Genomic DNA, 20,491 nt, shown 5'->3' with positions numbered 1-20,491 from the left:
TGACTGACTGACTCATCTCCTCCCCTAGACCCCTCTGCGAGGGGATCTCCAGAGGCCGACAAATGGGCTCTGGGTCTCCACTCTGCACTTCCCCCTTCATTCACTATGGTAAGATTTTTTTTTCAAACAGAAGTAATTTAACGGATGTGGCGCTTCTCTTTTGGAAAGGGGAATCTCTCCCCTGTTTTAAAGCACCCCATCAGTACACCGTACTCCCACTCCCACAATTCCTTTGTTCTTCACAGGAAGATGGAACCAACTTTATCCATTGTCTCGGTGCTCACTTGCCAATAAAGTCAAAATCCAAACAATGAAATACACTAGAACTGTGCTTACAAATAACTTATCTGAATTTTCAGTCATTACAAATCAGTGGCTACAAGAGAACAATGTAGAAGTATCTATAATTGCACTCATAACATTCACTTTCCAAACCAATTCCTCTTTTCAACTTCTTTTAATACCTGCTCCCTCTCCCCTCTGGGGACAGAGAGCAATTTCCCTAGCCTTTCTTTTCTAAGTTTCATTTCATTATCTGCACAATAGGGATTACAGTATCAAACTGTTTTTTTTTAAACTTCCTATTGTGATTTGAGTGAAAATTTACAAGGCAATTGGCTTTCCATTCAACAATACAGATGAGGTTTGTTTCACAGCATTGGTGGCAGACCCTGCAATGTGACAGCAGTGCCCTTCCATGTCCTTCCTGTGTTTATCATTTCTGCTCTTCCTTCTTTCTAGCCATTTCTGCCTTCTGAACTTTTATCTCTGGGCAAAGGCTGCCCTTTTGATGCCACGTTCTAAGAAGCACCTCCCTCCCTGGTGCTAATGGTCACCCAGTAGGTCTGTTTACTTTAGGGCTGAAAGTTGAGTCAGGGGGTGAGTTCAGTTCCAGGCATGAAGCCCGGTCTTGGAAGTTCCACCAGTCTCTAGCAGATCAAAAAGCATGGCCTTTTTTTTTATGATTTAAAGTTTTATTCTACATTTTTCTCCCACACTATCCAGGACCTTCTGCTGTGATCTCTTTCTGAGCTGGGTACTATCTAGTTCCTCTGGTCTCAGGGATGGGGAAGCTAAGGTTTTCAGGGTTTCGTTGATTTTCTTCACTGTTCTTCATTCTGAATGGGGAGAGACCAATAGTTGCACCTAAATGGCTGTTCATAAACTTTTAAGGCCCCTCTTGCCACTCACCAAAGTAGAATGCAAAACATGGTCTCTGTAACTGTATTATGTCAATTGACCTGATGTCATCTGAGATGAGTCCTAAACCCACTGATCCATTTCTTCAGGGCTAAGGCTGAAGCATATGACATACCTCTGCTCCTGTTTGCCATATTATATACCTCGATATATTTATAGCTCATACAAATACATATGTAGAAAATATTATCCGCCACACTTTTTAATTTTGTTTTATTAAACCTTTATTGGGGGCTCTTACATCTCTTATCACAATCCATACATTCCTCCAATTTGTCAAGTACATTTGTACATATGCCACCATCATCATTTTCAAAGCATTCTCTTCCCACTTAAGCCTCTGATATCACCTCCCCATTTCTTCCCCCTCCCTCCCTGCCCACCCTCCTTCATGAACACTTGATGGGTTATAGAGTACATTTTCCATATCTCACATTGTCCTCTGTTGCCCCTCACCAACTTTTCCATTATTCGTCTCCCTGGGAGGGGGTTTTAGGTTTATCCTTGTGATCAATTCCTCTTCTCCCGCCACATTTCCCTAATCCTCCTGGTTATCTCTACTCTCCTTGTTGGCCCTGGGGGCTTTATTTATCCGGATTCCTGTGTTTTGGGTTCATATCTTAGCAGTATGCATGCGCTAGTCTAATCCAATTTATGAGGTAGAACTGAGGTCATGATAGTGGGGTGAAGGAAGCACCAAAGAACTAGAAGACAGTTGTGTGTTTCATCGGGGTTATACTGCACACTGACTGGTTCATCTCTTCCCTATGACCCCTCTGTGAGGGGATGTCCAATTGTCTACAGATGGGCATTGGGTATCCACTCTATGCCTCCCCTCCCCGTTCACATTGAGCATAGTTTTATTCTGGGTCTTAGATGCCTGATACCTGATCCCATCGAAACCTCATGATCACACAGGCTGGTGTGTTTCTTCCATGTGAGCTTTGTTGCTTCTGAGTTAGATGGCTGCTTGCTTATCTTCAAGTCTTAAAACCCCAGACGCTATATCTTTTGATAGCTGGGTACCACCAGCTTTTTACACATTTGCTAAGCACCCATTTTGTCGGGAAAGTGAGCATCACAGAATCCATCTACACATCTGCTACACTCATATGTTTTGAGTGTAGTCCTGCTGGTCACCTGCTCATACCTGTCCATCTTGCCTGTCTGCCTCTGTCTCCATGTGTGGATTATTGTTTGTTATTATTGCTAAGGTAGGATGGTGTATGGAACAGCCTTTCCCTTTGTTGTCTGTAATTCTTGTGCACTTCTCTGTGTTTTGCTTTTCTTTAGTGATTTTTGCCTGCCTCATGTGTTTGTTATGAGGATTAAATGATATGATACCAACAAAGACTTAAAACGGCATCTGGCACCTAAGTAAGCACTCGATCGATGTGGGCTGTAATTACCATGCTCCTTGTCACTCACCCAGACTGTAAACCTTTACATCACCTGGCTCACTTGCATGGCCCAAGCCTGCTGCTCGAGTTCCGCACCCACCCTGGAGTTCATTGCCTCCACAACACTGGCATTGTTCCATGTGCATCTGGTCTGTGTCATTTCCTGTAGAAGGGAGTCTCCTAGGTCCTTCCCTGCACTCCAGCCCCCAAGGTACTGTCAAGCCTATCTCAGACACCCTTCTTCTCGGTGGAGACTCTCATAGCTTCTCACCATCTATACATGCATCTGTGAATTTCCATTAGCCTGAGTCTCCCTGCCTCCACCGTCACTCCCACACCCTGCCAGCCTCTCCCCGCAGCATGTGATCCTTGTTCTGAGCCCCTCTCTCCTCTACCTGCCCACAGGTGGCATAGCCATTTTATAAGGCAAGGCTCTTTACCTCTTTGTGCTACTACAACCTCAGAGTAATGTTTCCAAGTGCTTAAAATGAAAACAAAATGCAAATGTGGTGATTAGTAATAAATGTGCTGCTTGCAGGGTATTCATAAGATCCAAAAAAATTCTAGTAACTAATTTGAAGTAGTGCTGGTTTTCCAGTGCCCTGGATTTCTGGCTATGGGCTTTTGCCCTGAGTTTTTGTAACTCCCACAGAATGCTTGCTTGGAAACATGCAAATAGGGTGTATGGGTTTCTAATAGGGTACTGGTCAGTTTTACCATTCTGCTGGGTATTAAATGAGTCACCTCAGAAGAAGGATTGGGGGAATCTCACCACCCTAAAGAAAGACCAGACACAAGTAGAGTGTGCTATTTGGACCCTGAGATGTGTGTGTGGAGAAGAGGCAGTGGCGGCGGCAGCGGCGGTGGCGGCAACAGCAGCGAGCCTGAAACCAAACAGCAGGCTTCCTGGCCCTCAGAGCAGGAAAACGGAGTGCCTTTTGGCAAAAGGCTCGCTTTCTGAGTGCTATGCATTTGGGACATTGTTAGTAGCACTAAAGGTGCTTTGTAATACTAGCTTGAGAAGGGCAGAGACCAAGGAGAAAGGCCAACGACCAGAGTGATAACATGTTTGCCAGCAGGACTAGAAAAGTTACTGTGGACAAAAGAACTGTATCTTTAACATTTCTGATACTGAATTGTTAACCTGATAAGGTCCCTAACAAACTCCACAGCTGTGGCTACTGGCTGTGAGTTCTGTATGGCCATACCAATGGATTATTGAGTCCAGCAGAGAAGTAGAGTGTTGCAGGTCAGATATGTCAGAATTGGTAAAGGAAATCTGACTTCCACAGAAAAAGGCCACGGGTTGATGCTGAGAGTGAGTCTCCTCATTCCTACTAGTAAAGCTGGAGGAGTCTGACACCACCTCTGTACCATTCTTGTCTCAGGATAATTAAATGATGTGGACATATTATAATGTCTGTTGGTGGCAATAAACATGGGGCTTCTGATAGATTGTGGGGGAATGTAGCTAAAAGATCATGGAATAGTTTCCCCAAACTTTAAGAAGCCCTCTCCTAGTCATGGGAGGAAATACTATATTTCAGTTAAGGGTGAGTAAAGATAAAGAGGTAGTATTTTTTCCACCCGAGGTCAAAACTCATTGCCATCAAATTCAATGTTACCCCATTGAAACATTATAAAGCAAAACTCTCCTTGCAAGGCTATAATCTTTAAAGAAGCAGACTGCCACAATGGGGTAGCTTGGTGGATTCAAACTGCTGACTTTTCTGTTAGCAGCCAAGAGCTCAACCACTGTGCTCCCCGACTCCCCACCCAGAGCTTCTTATCTGAGACTATAGACTCTTCTCAATATAATCCATGGACCCCAGGTCAGGAGCCCTAGATTTAAAAACTAATTTAACTCTCTTCTCCTTCTTGAGGCTTTCCTACATTGTTCTTTTTCTTTAAGTTGTATTTTATTCAAGAGAGACGTTTTAAATAAATGTACACATCACACCCTACATTGTAAGTGTCTTAAGGGAAGCCATTTTCCCTCATTTTCTCATTTCTCCCACAACTAACAATGCTTTCCCCCAGTAGCAGCCTGAGTCGGCCCATGTGACGCCGTCAGTGCATGACAGTGTACCCTTGCTTGTTCCACACGAGCCCAACGCATATGATCCTCTAACCTCTCTGTGGCAGCCGCATTGGAGGTTCTAAATATGTAAATAGAGCACCTAAACTGTCTATATTTAGGTGATAAATTTCTAAATAAAGGCAAAAAAGGTTCTTCTTTCACTTCTCTGGGTACAGACCAGCTGTTGAATCACAGTGTTCAGAGGCACAACTCCTGACTTCTTGGTGCTTAAAGTCTAGCAATTTCCCCCAGAGACCAGAGTAGCTGAGAATCTCCCAACTTTTCAGAGGCTTTCCACAGACGAGAATAGCCAGTGGTAGTATACTGAGAACAGGGTGTCCTGGTGGCCATGCTGGAGGGTTGCTTCGGTCTCCACCAAACTTCGGCTCCTCACAGGAACCAGCCCATGATTTGAGCAGCACATAAGTAGAGGACACAAGGGAATTCTGTCTGCGCTTCACGCGGCCTCTGGATGATGTTGTCTTTGCAGGTGAGGTGAGCGATGGCAAGCCTGCCGCAGTGACCATGCTGTAGAGGTCTGCCTACCTGACGCCTGGCTGCACACCGCACTCTCTAAGCTCCTCTGGAATGCAAGGGTCTTTTGGTTCAATCAGCCTTTTTCCTACATTGCTGTGGCTCAAGACTCCTGTGTGTCTTTTGCCAAGCCGAAGAAGAACATCAATAATAAAATCGCAGAACACTTTTTCTTTTAAAAATGAAGCGAGCATACTGATTTTCGCCAATGAAAACCACCCATAAGAGCACTGTGATCATTTGCTTTAGCAGAAAGTCATCGTTGGCAGCAGTTTTTCAAGCCTGACATCATGTCAAGTGAGTCGGGATCTACTGTCTCTCGCCTTGCAGTAACGAAGACTGACGAGCTGTCTACTCAAACTACAAAGGCTGGACTTGGCACACTCTTTCCAGGGGGAAGGACACAGTAGTACCAAATACTAAACAGCAGAATGAGGGCAAAGGCGACTGGGTTATTTTCTATCTCAAGAAGTACAGTGTATCTAATGTCATAAGCAATACGTTTCTCGGGAATCCCACCCAATAGCATCGAGCACAGACTTCTTTTTTTTGCTTCAAATACACATGACAGACTATGAGGTGAGGTGACTCCTGGTTTAAAGGTGACAGCCTCAGCACAAAAAAAGAGATCATTCAGCTTCGCAGGACCATCTCCTCTTCCTCCTTGCTAGCAGACCCTCACCACACCTCATCCCTGGGCACGCCCATGTTTTCTTCAGCCACAGTGCCTCATGGGTAAGTAAGCACCCACCCCCACCCCACCCCCACCCCCACTAAAGATATCTGAACCTGGATGGTCTGAGGCAGTGGTTCTCAACCTTGCTAATGCCACGACCCTTTAATACAGTTCCTCCTGTTATGGTGACCCTCAACCATAACATACTACTTCATAACTGCCATTTTGCTACTGTTATGAATCATAATGTAAACATCTGGTATACAAGATGTATTTTCATTGTTAAAAATTGAACATAATTAACACATAGTGATTAATCACAAAAACAGTATGTAATCATATATTGTAAAATATTTATTTCTAATAAATCAATGAAATTTTGTCTTGAAGCATGGTGTAGCTTGGGTAACAGTCTTCACACCAGGTATTTGTCTATGAGTGTATCTGCATGTGGGCGTACCCGCCTGGAGACAGATAGAGGAGCGGTGTCTCGGTTCCTAAGATCATCGGAAATAATGTGTTTTCTGATGGTCTTAGGCGACCCCTGTGAAAGGGTTGTCCAACACCCAAAAGGGTTGCAACCCACAGGTTGAGAACCGCTGGTCTAAGGCATCACTTGGGACACTTCTTAAAAATGTAGGCTCTGGGACCCAGCCCAGGCCCACAGCATCAGAAGCTGCATGGCCCAAGATCACCAATTGGTCAGCATGCACACTCGAGTCTGAGATACAACACTCTAAAATTCAGGCCCCCAAACTCATCTGGCCCCGTCGCTTTAAAAAAACCAACAAACATAAACCCCCTCTCAGTGACCCTTTGTATCATAGCCCATAATCCAAGGTAAAAAAAAAAAGTAGGCATATCTGCTTTTGCAAGTCCCCACCCCCCACCCCCGTCCTGGGTTGTTCCAGCACCCCCTGCCTCCAGGAGGTGGTATCATGCATTTTGGGAACAACTCTTCTAAATGAAATGTTTTTCTCTTGACAGTGGCTTGTTCTAGAATAGGTGAGCCACCTGATTCAGGCCAAAGAACTGTGAAAACTGTTTTGCTGGGAGCTGCCCTTCAAACTTCTGGGAGGAATTCTCTCCTGAATGTTGTTCTGCGAGGCATGATGTCCCAAACTTAGGTATCCATCTGGTTCCTGCCTAAAGATAAAGCTGGACCAGCAGGAGCTCTGAGGCAGACAAACTATTCACAGGGAACCGGAGCGGAGGTTTCTGCCTCAGATCAACTCAGGAGTCTGCCACATCTCTGAGTCCCCATTGAGGTTCTTCTTATTTAGGCCTCCCTAAGCTGGTAGCCATCCTAAGGGACTCAGCCCCCAGAAAAGCATTACAAATGGAATGCAGAGGCTGGGACTTGGTGTCCTCCTCAAGATCCCAGAGAAGTCAGAGCACCGAGAGACCAGGGTGGGCAGGGACTGTTTGGATCTGACAACTACTCTTGATCCTGATGATTTCAGAAAGCGTTCTAAAATCAGCCAATCTAAATAGTCCACTGGAGGAAATGCTGAACAGTTTCCAAATGATTTTAGCCAGAGTGGCCATCAGGAGCTTCCCGGGAAGTCACTGGGACGTCAACTCCTACAAAGACAATAGGAGACTAATTTGTGCAGCTTCAGACTCCTGGGGAAGACAACATGCCATATGTAATTACTGAAGGGTAAATAAGGGAGGGCTTGAGGCACTCAGCTTCCGGGTCTGGATCTGCTCCAATTGCTTGGGAGAAAAAATGGGGGGAGGGCAGAGCCAGATGGTGTGGGAAAAGATGTGAGGTGGCCAGCAGATTGGGGAGTGACCTGTACCATTAAAACAAACAAACAAACCAAACCTACTGACTGGTGTTTATTTAAGACATTTCTGAGGAGACCAGCAATTACACAAAACCATACAGAATGGCTCTGGGGTAGCCGTTTTGCTCCATTGTACAGCAGCAAGGTAATGGCAGAGACCCGGATGTCTCAATGGACACCACCTCTCTGGTCCGCCCTCACATCTTAGCCACAGCAGGACACATCTGAGGGTGGGAGTTACTGCACTGACACGAGGAAGCACATAAAGCAGTGGCCATTTTTTGTTGATGCCTCAAAGGATGTTTCTCAGGTTCTATTTCCTTGAGCATCTTTTTTTTTTCCCCAAAGGAATTTACTTTCTCTCTCCTGATACCTCATACCCTTCCACAGTTCCACCTCCCACCCCGTGTGATGAGCTATCAGACTGCATCTGTCGCCTGTCCCTCCCCCGTGTTCCTCCTAGACCTGTGCGGCCCCACTTGGCAGAAAGTGCCTTGCGTGAGGCTGGAGGCTGTTTGGGGCACTGTGAAAGTTCTGACACTTCGCAAGATACCTGCTGTGGGTCTTTACTGCTTGCAGAGTAAGTGAGAGGCTCTTAGGGTTCCTCACAGAGGTTCTTGGCCACTACCTCTAGGCCAGCCTCACTGACTCCGGAGCTTGCTGTTTCCACTCTGCTGTTACACCTACAGCCTCTCAAGACACAGCACTGCTCAGGCCACTCCTGCAGGTCTCACCTCAGAAGGACGCAGGTGCACCCCAGCTTCTGCAGACGAGAAGAAATCAGAGTGCCAAGAACTCAGTACTCAGGCCAGTGCCCAGGTTGCCGGTCTTCCCACCATGCTGGTTCTGTGATTTTTGAGTAGGATCCAGTTCAGGGCTTGGTATGCAGTAGGCTCTGAATAAATATTTGTTGACCGAACAGATCTCTCTCATATATAATATGGGGTTTTAGTTTTTCTTTAAATGAAACTTTTTCCTCCCGAGAAAGAAAATATCCAGCAGATAAAGTGGAGGAGCAGGGGGGATGGCACTCTTTCCTCTGGAGTTGAGGAGCAGCTGTAGTGCTGGGCCTCTGCCCCTGTGGGATCACTAAGCCATCTCCCAAGAGCCTCAGGACTTGGTGATGCTGCTGAAGGAAAACCACTGGCTTCAAGCCCCAGCCCCTGAGTCGGCACTCAGTCACCCACCTCTCCACTGCATCTTCCATATTGTCTTGCTCCCTCACCACCAGCCCTACTAGTAGTTTCCAGCACTTGTCCCTCCTCTGGGCCTTTGCCTTCCTCCTCTTTGTCTTCTTCCTCCTATTGACAGGAATGTCCCTTGTGGTGGTTATATAATCTGTGTCAATTTGAGGGTTTTAAGAGTGAAGGGGTGGAGTCTAGTCTGTCTATCGGGTCACAGCTTGATGATGCCTCCTTGTGGGCAAGGCCTTCTCATGAGGATTCTAAGATGTTTCCACCAACATTGGATCCACAAGACTTTTCACCCACTAGCCTGTGATTTTCCTACATTCAGCATCATTGCATGTGCTGCATGAGTCTGAAGAGGAATTTATGAATTAGTATTGAACATATGGGCTAATATCAGACTTACAGACTTGATCAGGACTCAGCTGGGATGTTTTTTTCAATATACAACTGCTCTTTGATATAAAGCTCTCTCTTACACACGAGTGTCACTGAATTTGTTTCTCTAGTCAACCCAGACTAACAGACCCCTCAAGTTCAACTCTTACATAAACTCCTTCTCAAAAGTCTCACCTAATTGCACTAGAAGGAATCACACTCCATTTCAACCTCTGTGTAGAATTTACTACATTCTTGCCTGCTTCAAGAGAAATAGCCAGCTCCCTGAGAGCAGGAACATAGTCTCAATGGATCTTTCAATCACTGGCAGCTTCCTTGGTCCAAGGACTCACACAAAGGCGCTCCCTCTCATTTTGCTACATTTAGAGGGTTTCTGCATTTTGGTTGGCCTCTGTGTCTGCAGAGGTCAGTTTTGTGAACAGCATTTCAGGTCTTTCACCTAACCTGTAAAGACGGATGACACAGGCGTAACACACTTGGCTAAGGCCTAGATATGTGAGTCTTTGAGAAATCTTATTTGGGGTGGGCTGTAGTGTGGTAGTTACACAATTTCATGTCAACTTGATAAAAGAATGGAGTAGTCTAGCCTGTCAATCAGGTCACAGTCTGATGATCCCTCCTTGTGGATGTGGCCTTCTCACAAGGATTCTGGGAACTCTCTCTTGATTCTGCCATTGAAAGAGGTGGGCCACTCTCTCTCTGCTTCACCTCCTTTTTGAAGAGCAACATGGAGCTACACTGAAGGCAGCCAGAGCCCTGGAGATGCGTCCACTGCCACTGGATCCACAGGACTTTCCACCCACCAATCTGTGATCTTCTTGCATTTGGCATCATTGCATGTGCTGTGTCAGTCTGAAGAGGACTTCATGGACTAATATTGAACTAATGGACTTGACTAGACTGGGCTGGGGCATTTTATTGAAGCATAAAAACTTTCTGATATGAAATTCTCTCTTGCATCTATATGAGTGTTAATGAATTTGTTTCTCTAGTCTACCCGGACTAACAGAGGCCAAGAGGAGGAGGAGTGAGAACGGGGTCAGGGAAGGTGGCTTTCCTTCCTGTGGCCCTGGCTGCCCCGTGCTCCATGAGGTCTGAACTGGGCATCTTGTGCACACAAACAATAACGTATTTAAAATAAAGCCCTAAGTCCTTCCAGGCCTACAATATTCTCTGCAAGCTCAAAGCCAACTGTCTGAACAATTAAAGAGTTCCAAATGGTGGGAGAATGCATGAAAAAAGTGAGCACATAAACAACGCTCAATGGTGGGGAGGATGGGAACCAGAAAATCCAAGGTTCCCTAGGAAACGGAGCCTACTTTCTGACCGACTGTCGTCTTCCATCCTTCCATCCGGGGGTGGGTGCTCTGAGAAGGCACTGCTGACCCATCTGCTTCCTCTGCTTGCAGGGGCCCTAATCTTCTGGCTTCCCTCCAGCAAGCTGAGCAGACTCAGGAAAGCCTGTGGTTGTTTGCTTGTTTTAATCTTTGCTGGGGTGGGAGTACAGAGCAGAGAGACAACAGAAGAAGGGGAGATGGGTGTGTGTATACACACACACACACACATATATATACATATATATGTGTGTGTGAGTGTGTGTGTGTGTATGTATATAAAATGAGTGAGCAAGGCCCCCAGCCAGCGGAAAGGAAGTGCTGACCACAGAATTGAGGGCGGGAAGGTCAAACTACAAAGAGTTCCTCGCTCTGATCCCATCAGCTGTCCTCTGGAGCAGAGGGAACCCAAGGAGGGGAGCGAGGTGTTCAGTCTGAGCAAGGCAGGACTGAACAAGCAAATGCACTCATTTTCAGCGACCTAGGAGGTGAGTTTAGGGCTTCCAGGATCCACAGGGAAATGCATCCATGAGGGAACTGGACGGACTGGATCTCCATAAACCCCCAAGCCATAGAAATTATAAAGCTATAACTTCACAGCGTTATTACTGCGTTGTTTAAAACCTTGGATGTGGTTGTTCATTTTATTTGGCAGAAGAAATACACTCAGAAAACGCCCTTGGAATAATTCACTGAATGCAAGGAAGGTGGGGGGAAGATTCTGCTTAAGACTCAGAGAACAAAGTATATACAAGTTTTTATAATAATCCCGGGTTCACTTCTTTCTCGTTGTGCATTCCTGCCAAGCGATCATATTGGGTAAAAATAAAAACTTGTTTTTCTAGAGCACTTGGAACCGGATTGGCTTTCCCTTTTTAATTAAGCTATTTCTAGGGATGGGCAAGTCACAGGCTGAATACAAACTCTGCTTCGCTATGCTGCAAGTGCAGCGCCTAGACAGGTCCCAAGCTCACTTCCAAAGGAGAGGAACAGCTTCCTTAGGGCTCCCAAGACCCTGCCAACAGACATTCCGGAGCGGCTCCTGGGAAGATCCAGGAAATGCTCACAGGGTCACAATGCTGTCAAGATCAAGGTTAGTAATGATGTGTACACAGTGCCCAGTGAAGGATGGCTGCAGTATCTCTGAGCCGAATGGAATGCTAAAGGCTATTGAGTCCTGCAGTTCTCAAGCAATTTCTTGAGGAGGAGAACCTTCTGTATCTGTATACACACATTTAAAGGTTATGCCAAACGCCAACAGACTGGATAGAAGTAGAATAGATCACTGTGGCTCGAGAGAAAAGGGCAGCCACGTCGGCCATCCTCCAGCCCCCCTTGGCACTTCTGGAGAACTCTTAAGGACACTGTTTGAAAATCCCAGATCTAGTTCCCCTTCCTACATCTCTGCCAAGCCAGTGCTGGGAGGGTCTCAATGCAGCAAGGTCGGTGATTCCATCCTTCTTGCTACCTTTTTTCTGTGGACTCAAAAAACTCACTGTCATTAAGTCGATGCCGACTCATAGTGACCCTATAGGGCAGGGTAGAACTGCCATTGTGAGTTTCTGAGACTAATTCTTCACGGGAGTAGAAGCCCTTCCTTGATGTCAAGAAGTGGCTGGGGTTTTCAAACAGATTCAGACAATTCGGTTAGCAGCCCAGCATGTACCCCCTGTGCCACCAGGGACCCTGAGCCACAGCGGATCTGTCTCAGTCATCTCCATGGCTCCCAACTTTGAACCATTTCACCTTTCACAGAATCTATGCTTGTGAAGTAATAACTGCCTGGTTTCTGATTTGGAGTTCCTGGACCTTGATTTAAACCTCAGGTCTTCCAAACTTGGTAAGACTGGGACAATGTATTTTTTTAGTAATGTGAAGTAGCAAGCACAGTACACCCTTTCCTCCTCTCCTCTGCTTAATTCATTATAAGAAATCTTCATAGAAATAGATCAAATACTTAGGATAAAAGACCAACAAAAACATGAACAATCTTAACATCAAAAACTACAAAACATTACTGAGGGAAATTGAATGCCATCAAGTTATTTCTGACTCACAGCGACCTTATAAAGCAGGGTAGAAGTCTCCTGTGGGTTTCTGAGACTGTTAACTCTTTACAGGAGTAAAAAGCCTCGTCTTTCTCTTGTGGAATGGCTGGTGGTTTTGAACTACCGACTTTGTGAGTAACCACAAAACCACTATGCCACCAGGGCCCAAGAGGGCTTGTCATGAACATAATCGGAGGTTTCAATATTTTTAGACGTCAGTTCTCACTAAAATTGCACCTTTAGTACAATTCTTTTTAAAATACATATTGAAGCCTTTGACACTCACTGTCACCGAGTTAATTCTGACTCAGAGATTCTACAGGACATCGTAAAACCATCCCTTAGGGTTTCCAAGTCTTTAAATCTTCACAGAGCAAACAGCCTCATCTTTCTCCTGTGGAGTGACTTGAACAGCTGACATGGTGGTTAGCAGTTCCGTGCGTAGTCCACTATGCCACTAGAGCTTACACAGACAAGAGTATCGCATTTACATGCAAATACAAAGAACCCAATGCCAAAGTAATCTTGAAGAAGGAGAATAAAGCTGGAAGACTTACTCTACTAAATACTGAGATTCATTATAAAGTTATAGTAAAAATGACAGTGCGGTATTTGTATAAAGATGAATAGACAGACCAAAAGAACAAAATTAGAAGATGTAAAAATAGATCGGTACAGACTGCCACTTAACTTGTCACAAAGATGAAGCTGCAGATCAACAAATGGTGCTGGGCTTACTGAAAAAGAATTGTAACCTCTGCTAAACACCATGAAAGACTCAATCCCAGATAGACTATATAGAAAGGATTGTATTAGAGCTAAATGATCAGTGTTGAGCCTGTAGAAGGCTAGTTTACAGTGGAAGCCCAACAAATCAGTTTCTGAGTCTCCACCTAGATTCAGCCTCCTTTGAATTTTCTGACCATTAATTGGCAACAAGAATAGCGTTGTCCTCAGGCAGAGTGTTTGTAAGTTGTTTGCTACCGCTCCCCTAGGCAGCCCAGTGAGAGGCAGGCTCTACCACAGAGACTTGCCTGAGTGTGTCCTTAATGGACATTGGGGTATTAATGCCTAATGGTCATCAATCTTGTAAGTTCTTCTGTGTAGTATAATGTACATGTCCCAATCATGTCTTCATTCCCAATTCTGTAGTCCTGCTTGCAAATGTGGTGTATTCATCTGGCCCCCAGCCAAGATTTTGTGACAGTTTCCCTTGTAACTTGAGGAGTCTGTGCTCTGTAAATCCTTGGATGCACTGTTAGGTGGGCTTGTCCGAAAAAACACAATCAGTGACGCTCATATATGTATAAGAAAGAAAGAATTTTATATCAAGAAGAAATTTTATATCAAGACAATGACCCAATCTAGTCCAACTCACGCCCATGAGGTCTATGCTACTCGATGAAGCCCTCTTCAGACTCGTGTCTCTTCAGCTTAGGACTGATGATGCAGGAAGGGGAAGCAGGAAGCAGGGAGATCACAGGCTGGTGCATACAAAGTCATGTGGACACGGGAAGGTGGGAACATAGCAGGGCATCAACAGTTTGCAGACTTGGTCCCAGGGTCACTGGCCCACATGGGTCCACCCAGAATCCCAGTAAGCATGGAGGGTGAAGGCCCAGAGAGAGAAAATCCTAGCGTTTCCCTTATAAAAAGGCCACACCCCCTGGGAGTCATTACCATGGACAGATTGGACCTTCCCTACCTCCACTCAGGTATAAAATTAAAAAACCACCACACCACAGACACCATTATGGCTGCCAGCTGATGGTTTCCCTCATCAGGGTGAAATGTCTTTGTCCTGTTGGAGACTTAAATCGGGATGTTTCCATAAATTATTTTATTTGGGGTCTCTTTTGTCCCCTACAACATGTGAAGGGTAAATAAAAAAGCTTCAAGAAAAAAAAAAAACAACAGAGAAAATATCATCATGATCTTGGAAAAGGCAAAGAATCTTTTAAAACAAACACAAAAAGTTTTAAGCAAGAAGGTAAAGCATGACCACTGAGACTGTATTAAAACTAAAGATGTCTACATCTCAAATGACATCAACAGAATCAAAAGGCAAACCACAGAATAGAGAATGTTATCTCAAGGCATATACCCAATAACATACCACTACGAATCAAGAAGAAAAAGGCAGACAGCCTATGAACAAATGGTCAAATATTTGAAAGGGCATTTCAAGAAAAAAGGAAAGCCAAAGGGCAAATCAGCCTGTAAAATAATGCTGTCGTTCCCTCAGCACAGAACAAGGCATCGATGATATCCACTCTCCAGATGGGTAAAAATGACCCAGTTGTCCACGTCCGAGGGCAGAGCTTCCCAAAGTGGGCAATACCGCCCACCCTCCAGAGGGGGGAGGGGGGCGCTGAATTGATGGAGGTGGGCTACAAAAGCAGAAACTTATACTTTATCCTGGATAATTACGGGCTGTAGTACAAAAGTTTTTGTAATTATTTGGCTGAGAACATAAACTAGTAGTAGGAGGGAAAACGGGTGCAAGCACTTTGGAAAACTGGCGTTATCTATGGAAGCTGAACACCCAGCAGTTTGTCATCTAGGTGTTTCCCCAACAGAACTGCCTGCCCAGAAACAAGTTCAAGAATGTCGCCAGCAGCATTATTTAGGAATAGCCCTAAAATGGAAACAACCCTACAGCCTATCTAAAGAATACAACCGATATATAAATTTGGTAGTTATACAACAGAATACTACACAGCAATGGAATGAACAAGCGGAGAATCCTAACAACACGGGCGAATCTTCTAAATACAATGTTCAGTGTCAGGCACAAAAAGTAGATAAGGAAAATTTCTACTTCTCTTAAGAAGGAGGCCTAGTGGCACAGTAGTTAAGGATTTGGTTAAGGACCTGGCTGCTGACAGGTTGGGAGTTCAAATCTGCCAGCCACTCCCTGAGCACAAGATGTGGTGGTCACCATATGGGGCTACTCTACGGAATTGACCAGACAGCAATGGGTTTTTTAGTAGTAAAAAGCTTAAAAATTGAGAAAACCAACGTGTTAGAAATCAGGCCGCTATTACCCCAGATGAGGGGTGTGTGTGTGTGGTTAGCGACTACAAGAAGGCCTGAGGGGGCCTCGGGAGCTCTGGTGACGCTCTTTCTTGTCGTGGCTGCTGGTTACACAGGAATGATCACTTCATAAACACTCACCACTGCCATTAGCAAGTTGTGCTTTTTCCTGTAAGCATGTAATACTTCAATTTTCAAAAAGTCAGAGGGAACAAATCTCGCTGGTTAATGCACTAAAACCAGAAACGAGCCAGTGCTCTCCTAAGGCGAGTGAAAGCACAGGAGCACAGCCATTTAATTTAGGCCATGGAACTAAAAAAATTAGCTTCGCGAAAAGCCTAAAAGCCGCCATTTCATTAAGTTGTGGTTTTCATTCACTTACGATGACTGTCATGCCAAAGCTATTTTATTACTGCATGACGCAAACACAGTTTCAGAACTACCAACACAAATCACTTTTATTTTACGTTATTAATTTAATTTTTTAAAAGATTAGGCTCTTTGAGGCCCATTTGGTCATCATGACAGCTGGCCAGTTCCCGGGCTGGGGCCGTGGGTTCCGGTCCGTCGGCAGCATCTCAGGGGCGCTACACCTGTGCGCGGCGCACAGTGGGCCCGCACCTTCCTTCCCCTGCCGCTGGCCCTCCCTCACTCACCACGGGAGCCTTCCCAAGTGCCGCAAGCACAGCTGGGCCCGGCCGCACAGGGCGTCAGGCCGGCCTCCGTGAGGTTCGGGGGCGCTCGGAGCTTCATTCTGGGACTACGAGGCTGGGGCGCGCGGTCAGGCGGGTCGTGGCCGTCCGCAGGGCGGTTCCTCAGTCTGGGCCGCCAGGCGCGCCTCCTTCCCGTGGGGCCTGCGACTGCGCGGCGTCGAGTTCGCGCTCAGTGCGCATGCGCGCCGCACGGCGCCCCCACGCCCACGCACGCTCCCGTGGGCGCACGCACCGACGTCGCCGCCGGACTCGGGTTTGCTCAGTAGCTTTGCTCTCCGGAGACAGAGACTTCTACTCGCCATCAGGAGTTCGGGTCTTGGAACCCCCCGTTGCTCTGCCCCGTCCTGTAGGGTCCCTAGAGTGGGCATCCACTGGACGGCAGTGAGCTTGGGTTGAGGACGATGTACTTGCGGCTGGTAGGGGCTTGGGGGGTGGGGGTGGTGTCAATGGTGACACCATGTTTGCCCAGTAGAAAGAACTCTTCTATAGGAGCTCGAGGTTGTGGTGTTTGGGGGAAGCAGGCTTCCGGCTGGTCTCCTGAGGCACCCAGGATGGGTTTGATTCGTCAGCCTTTCGGGTTATTAGTTAAGCACTTACCCATGGTCCCATCCAAGGGACCATCCGAGGAAGGGGGAAGCACCGCGCACCCCATGATCCACATGTGACCCACATTCCAGGTTGGAATGAGGGAGTTGTGGAGGACGAGGGAAGCTTCCCTGGGAGGAAAGTGAAGCTTTTCACCCACGTCCAATTCACCCTCAGGCCGCGAGGAAAGCAAGGGAGCTCTGGGAGAGAGCAGCTCTCTTCCTGCCACTGTGGGGAAGAAAACCTTTTTCTCTGAGGACTGCATTTCCCCAATGCTAATCATGTCCTCAAGGAGACTTTATCTTAAAGTCCTGTTGCATTCGTGCAGAATTTCTGATGCTAATTCTATTCCTATCTGCATAGTCTCACAATGATTTTGTGTTTTCCTTTAAAAGGTCCCTCCTGGAAATAGATCTATGTGCATACATTTATAGCTTAGTATTAGGTAGCAGATGGACATTGGGCCTCCACACCAGTACTCCCTCAATTCAAGAATACTTGGTTCTATTAAACTGGCATTCCATGATGCTCACCTTCCTGAAACAATCTCTGAAGACAGCGGGTGCATAAGCAAATGTGGTGAAGAAAGCTGATGGAGGGGTTATCAAAAGCTATAGCATCTATCATCTTAAAGGCTTGAAGACTAACAAGCGGCCATCTCGCTCGGAAGCAACAAAGCCCACATGGAAGAAGCACACCATCCTGTGTGATCATGAGGTGGTGAAGGGATCAGGTATCAGGCATCAATGAACAAAAAAATCATATCATTGTGAATGAGGGGGAGTGTAGATTGGAGACCCAAAGCCTATCTGTAGGCAACTGGACATCCCCTCACAGAAGGGTCTTGAGGAGACGAGTGAGTCAGGACACAGTGTAGCAATGATAAAGCATACAACTTTACTAATTTAACGTTTCCTCCCTCCCCTTATGATCCCAATTCTACCTTACAAATCTGGCTAGACCAGAAGATGGAAACTGGTACAGATGGGAACTGGAAACACAGGGAATCTGGGACCAATAATGAGAGTAGTGGTACCAGGAGGGTAAGGGGAAGGTAGGGGAGCAAGGGGGAACTGTTCACAATGATCTACATATAACTTCCTCCCTGGGGGATGGGAAACAGAAAAGTGGATAAAAGGAGACATTTGGTCAGTGTAAGACATGAAAAAATAATAATTTATAAATTATCAAGGGTTCATGAAGGTAGGGGAGGATGAGGGAAAATGAAGAGCTGATACCAAGGGCTCAAGTAGAAAGAAAATATTTTTAGAATGATGATGGCAACAAGTGTACAAATGTGCTTGACACAGTGGATGGGAATATGGATTGTGATAAGAGTTGTATGAGTCCCAATAATATGATTTTTTTAAAAGGTCCCTTCTAAGGTGGGGGGAAAAGGTGAGAGAGGAGGAACTGATTGCAACATCTGCACATAGCTACCACCACCCTGGGATGATGAACAACAGAAGCATGGGGGAAGGGAGACAGTGGATGGTGTAAGACATGAAAATAATAGTAATTTATAACTTATCAAGGGTTCATGGGTTGGACAGTAGGGGAGGGGGGGGGAAAGGATGAGCTGATGCCAAGGGCCCAAGTAGAAAGAAAATGTTTTGAAAAGGATGATGGCAACATATGTACAAATGTGCTTGATACAATAGATGTATGGATTGTTATAAGAACTGTAAGAGCCCCCAATAAAATGATTTTTTTTAAAGAAGAAGAAGAAGGTCCCTCCCATCCCCACTGAGAGTTCTGTCTGGTAAGAAAATGAAACTAGTTTAAAAAAATCCTGAATAGGCAGATTTTCCTTCTGATAGAGATTAATCACAAAAGTCGGGTATGAGAATCAGTTCAGAATTCACACAGAATGAGGAAAAGCACCAAGGCCAGTGCCTTGAGAAAGTTTTCACTCGGCTCTACCAGCTAGAGGGGGCATCTACAGACTACAGTCTGGGGGACAAATCCTGGTCACTGTTTTTGTATGGTCTATAGAATAAGAGGGGTTCTGGCATTTTCAAATGAGGGTGGGGGGATTATCAAGAGAAGAAAAATGCTTCACGGCGTATTAAAATTACATGAAGTTCAAATTTCAATGTCTATTAATGAAGCCCTTTGCTCAACCTACAAATGGCAGAACTAAGCAGCATTGAGAGACTCCGTGTGGCCTACTAGGCTGAAAATATTTAGTGTCTAGCCCTTTACAGAGAAAGTTCTCTAACACTTTAGCTAAGGAAATCACTACTGTTTGCAGAAGATTGTCAACCACTCCTTTTCTTCCTCTCTTAGGTGTCCCAAGGCTCTGAGGGTGACTCTGGAATCAGTCCCTGGCACTCTCCAATGGCGGTGCCAATTTAACATGCATCTTATAAACTAACAACAGCGCACAAGGGCAGTACCATTCCAACAGTAGGCCAGTTACAAAACAGAGCCTATATCCAGCATTTTCTTTTTAGAGAAAAACACCAAGGGTATGGAGTATTAGTCTGTGAAAAATGTTCTTCAATCACCATTGAGCAATAGGGCTGTGATATAAAACGTATTAAATTCTGTGTGCCACAGTAAGAATTAATAGCACCACACAGTAATAAAGGCAGAGATACACGTGTTGGAAAGCAAAATCACACGCAGAAGGGTGTCGTATATGAACCACAAGCAGAGAAGAGAAAGAATAATTTACTGAAGATGACGGCAAATAAAGTATTGCTACAAGTTCATTGCAACGTTTATTAAGTAAAAGTGTGACACTATTGTTGCGTGCCATAGCCTCCAGCTAGGTCTACACACCTCTGAAAGCAGTGCTTCCATCTCTAACCCTTCCCTGAAGGAGGCAAATCATCCTCTTTTAAATGTTCATTGAGTTTTGAAATAAAGGCAAGTTTGAATGTACAAGATCAGGACTGGGGGGTGGACGGGGTCAGGCCTTCAAAAGTAAATTCTTGTCGAATACCCCTCGTCACCTCAAAGAATGAGTAGGTGCACCGCTGTAGGGGGGAAGGTACTTGGTGCAGTTTTCTCACACCAATGCAGATTTTCACTTTCTTAGATCATCCAGTGTCCTTTGATAAAATCTACCCGTGTTACCCTGTGGTAGTTATATAATCGTTTGTCAATTTGAGAGGATTAAGAGTGAAGGGGTGGAGGCTAGCCTTTCAATCAAATCATAGCCAATGAGGCCTCTGGGTGGCCATGGCCTTCTCCTGAGGATTCTGGGAACTCCTGTATTCCTCCTTGGAGGCGGAAGCACTCTCTCTGTGTGCTCACTCCCTGGGAGACATTGCAGCTGAGAAGTCCCATGCAACTACACTAGTGCCCTGAGCTGAAGAAAGCATGTGGAGACCCCTGCCAGTGCTGACATGCTTACAATGCCACTGGATCCACAAGACTTCCTACCCACTGGTCTGTGATCTTCCTGCACTCGGCATCATTGTATGTGTTTCATGAGTCTGAAGAGGACTTTATAGATTGGTATCAGACATATAGGCTAATATCGGACTTATGGCTTG

The 20,491-nt window shown here is 45.6% G+C and overlaps 1 protein-coding gene across 2 annotated transcripts in view; it reads right to left on the bottom strand.

The window, feature by feature from the left end:
• FYN (FYN proto-oncogene, Src family tyrosine kinase) overlaps positions 1-20,491 on the bottom strand; it is a 257,337-nt gene that overhangs the window by 135,483 nt on the left and 101,363 nt on the right. The gene's annotated exons all lie outside the window — the stretch shown is intronic.

This window comes from Tenrec ecaudatus, chromosome 7 (assembly GCF_050624435.1).
Source record: "Tenrec ecaudatus isolate mTenEca1 chromosome 7, mTenEca1.hap1, whole genome shotgun sequence".
Taxonomy (NCBI): Eukaryota; Metazoa; Chordata; class Mammalia; order Afrosoricida; family Tenrecidae; genus Tenrec; species Tenrec ecaudatus.
Note: the sequence above shows the minus strand (reverse complement) of the source record. Positions and strands in the feature narration are given on the sequence as shown.